The sequence below is a fragment of the Pistacia vera genome, unplaced genomic scaffold (genome assembly GCF_008641045.1).
Source record: "Pistacia vera cultivar Batoury unplaced genomic scaffold, PisVer_v2 Contig298, whole genome shotgun sequence".
Taxonomy (NCBI): domain Eukaryota; kingdom Viridiplantae; phylum Streptophyta; class Magnoliopsida; order Sapindales; family Anacardiaceae; genus Pistacia; species Pistacia vera.
The window spans coordinates 70,090-73,434 of NW_022196110.1; the positions used below are offsets into that span (position 1 = coordinate 70,090).

Here is a 3,345-nt window from a genome sequence, read left to right on the forward strand (position 1 = left end):
AAAATCCGGGCCGGGCCCATTTTGCCGGGCTAGGCCTGAGGTGTATTTGTACCCTATAAGCCCGGAGCAAGGAAAAGCCTAGGTTTTTTTAAATTTTGTTACCCGGCTGAAAAGTCGAAAATCGAAATATTCGGGTATAAAATTAGGGGATGTTGCGTTCACAGAATGTTGTATTACTGAGAATATAATATTAATGAAATTATAGATTACCTTAAAGATCACTAAGAATGTTATATTAAATATGTTTAATTAGATTGGAATAAAATGGTGGATATAAATAACTAATATGTTTGATTGAGAGGAATAAAAAAATTCTGGGAGAAGTCTTTTACTGAATTGCCCTTCTTTTTTAATATTAATAATTAAGAGTAAAATTGTAATAAAATTAAAATTATCATGTGATATTATAATACCTAAGAAATGAATGATATTCATATTATCCCTATATAATCTACAGTGATGATTATTGGAATTGAAAGATTATCGAAATCTTTTATTATTTGACCTAACATTACTAAAGTAATGGGGGATTATCCGACCCAAACGCACCCTTAGAGTGTTGTTATTCAAGCCCTACCATTTTTTTTAAACTTTATTATTAAAATTTAAAAAATATATTATATGTGAAATTTTCTAAAACGGATTATTTATTATTATATCGAAAACTTCAATATGTTTTTACAACTTTTAAACGTCTTATAATTATGAGATCACAATCTATTTATCTAATTTATTGTTGTTTTTCTATTTTATTTACTAAATCAGTTCATTGACTTTCTAGAATTTTGAATTTCTATACTTCTGCTTTCATCTTTTGGTCTATAACTTTGGCTTGAAGTAAACCACTTTGACTTGTTTTCTTGTTTCATTAATTAATAATTTTAGAAAAATTATTTGATTTAACACAACATTCAAAATTTGCTTTGACTGAATCCCTGTTGTTTATTTTGCTTCCCAACAAATGAATTTTGAATGTTATCTGCCAATACTTTGATAAATCCTGCATAATGCTTTCATACTCTCCTGGGAACTTCATCTGGACACATTATAAAATAACCATGGCATCAATTAGATGGTTAATTAACAAAGAATGGAATATCCATCAAGGAGTACTACTGGTCACGATTTCAAAGACTTTACCCTCACTGTGTGAGCCCACACGCTTGCCAGCCTGTATGTTGCGGACGCTATCTTCGAAGAACAGCTGATATAACAATATACAAAGGATGAAATTATTAGCAAACGGGAATAACAATTTGATTCATCAGACATAAAAAGTAAATGTAAAAGATCATTCTTATATCTTACTGTTCTCTGGGTTGATGTTGGCGATCTTGAGGCTGGTTCAATGGCAAACTCGATGGTTGGCATACAAGGGTGTCTTTGGTAATCCCACCAGGCTTGGGTTGGGTTGTGCAAAATGCCCAACGATGTCAAAAATTCCAGAGCCATTAGTACTAGCTGTGGTGGCAGTAGCAGTTGACCACAAAGCAATGTCATCCTCATCATCAGAAACATTGCTCTTGTGGTGGGATTCAGAGTTTCAAAGCAGATAATCCTTCAAACAGTCCCCCAATCCAAGCCTGTTTAAGCTTTAACGGCGGTGCCTTGTCGGCATTGGTGAAGATCTATTCACAGGAATTAAACAGATTGTTAGATCAATTACATGACAAGTAATGGCTTTTCTAATTTGGTAATAAAAATGCTTACAATTTTCCTAATAGGAAGGCTCAACAGAAGACTCCTAAGTAAGGATCTGGTTTTATGTTCTCATAAGGCAATCTCCCATGAACAAAGCTGTTGCATATAAAAGCAAAATGTTTATCAGAATTACCAATGCGGACAAACTTTGGAAAATTTAATACCCTTTTGTAAAACTGTAAAGAAAAAATACCTGTGGTACTCATTATAGTCACAATCATAGCCAATTGCCTGCACAGAATAATCCCATCAATCAATAAGCTCCTGTTTTGACCTTTAAAAACAAAAGGGAGTTGGAAATAAATCGAAGCATACCCTGAGGCCAGCCATTGTTGTTCCATATGCTTATACAGCAGGTTCCCCAACTCAGTAATTTTACTCCTATCAATGCCAAGTTTTTCAACCATAAAATCTGCCAAAAAGCCGCTATCTTAGTATTATAACTGTAGCACAGAAATAACAGCCCAGGAATAATTACCTTGGATATTCTTTCCGTTTGCTGCTGCAATACCAGAACTATATGATAAAGAGTGTCATCTAGATCTGCAAATATAATAAAAAGTTAGTATTTATTTTCTCTCTGCAAGATATTGCGTTTCTAGTCCAATGTGTTGTTGTATAAAAGAGTTTACCAAACAGAAGGCAATCATATTTTGTCCTCTGGGTCATCCATAGCGGCCTTCATACTCCATGTTGATTCAGAAAACCTTCATCAAACGATTAAGAATGTTGCACCACACCGCCAACACAGCTTGAACACCCCAGTCAACATCAAAATTTACTTTAATTCTCAAACTATAATGTTTTTTCATGGTCTGTAAAATTAATTAAAGGCAAATATGACTCAGAGTTGGCATCACAAGAAGAGACTGAAGGTCTAAATATGTGACAATCTAAGACCGAAATCCCAAGTAGTTGGGACAATTTATTAAGTTCATGTGTGGACATCTCAACCACAACAACATAAACTAAAGAACAGATAGACCATGACCTTAAGGGCTATAATAAATCCGTTGCCATATATCTGAAACTCAAAAGTCCAACTTAATTATAGAAAATTAGCTTTCAATAAAATAAAACGAGAAAAGTATTAAGCATTAAACTATATAAAATTAAAGCAAAATACAGAGACCTTTATGTAGTGCCTCTCTTTAAGAATCCAGAGTTCAAAAACTAATAAAAGTACTGATAATCTAATCTGAAATGCTATGGATGTGACTTAAATAATGATAGTCAGATTTCCCAGAAGGTTCTTTAAAAGAAAGCATTTTATAACCAAATTAACTTCAAAATTCATCTTTTGTTCCTAAACCGAAGCCTTCAACCCGATAAACATTTTCATCTTTAAGAACTCGTAAATGCTCAAAAGCTTTAGAAACTTGTGAGAATAACAAAGATGAAAACAAATAAAACATGAAAGAAATTTTATCAACTACAGGTTAGTAAGATACCCCACCAAGGTTATGATACTTGATCAATGAAAGGAGTTGTGGAGAAAGAGACAGAGAGAAAGTACTACAAAGATGTAGAGGAAGAAGCGAGGGGAGGGGGAAGAAAATGGAGGCAGACGAGGGTTTATATAGGCAACCGTTGAGTAGTTTCCAATTATTTTAAATTAAATTATATTTAATATTGACACGCTAA

At 33.3% G+C, this 3,345-nt stretch overlaps 1 pseudogene; it reads right to left on the reverse strand.

The window, feature by feature from the left end:
- Positions 1-1,102: 1,102 nt before the first annotated feature.
- Positions 1,103-2,930, reverse strand: LOC116135295 (annotated as a pseudogene).
- Positions 2,931-3,345: the final 415 nt, after the last annotated feature.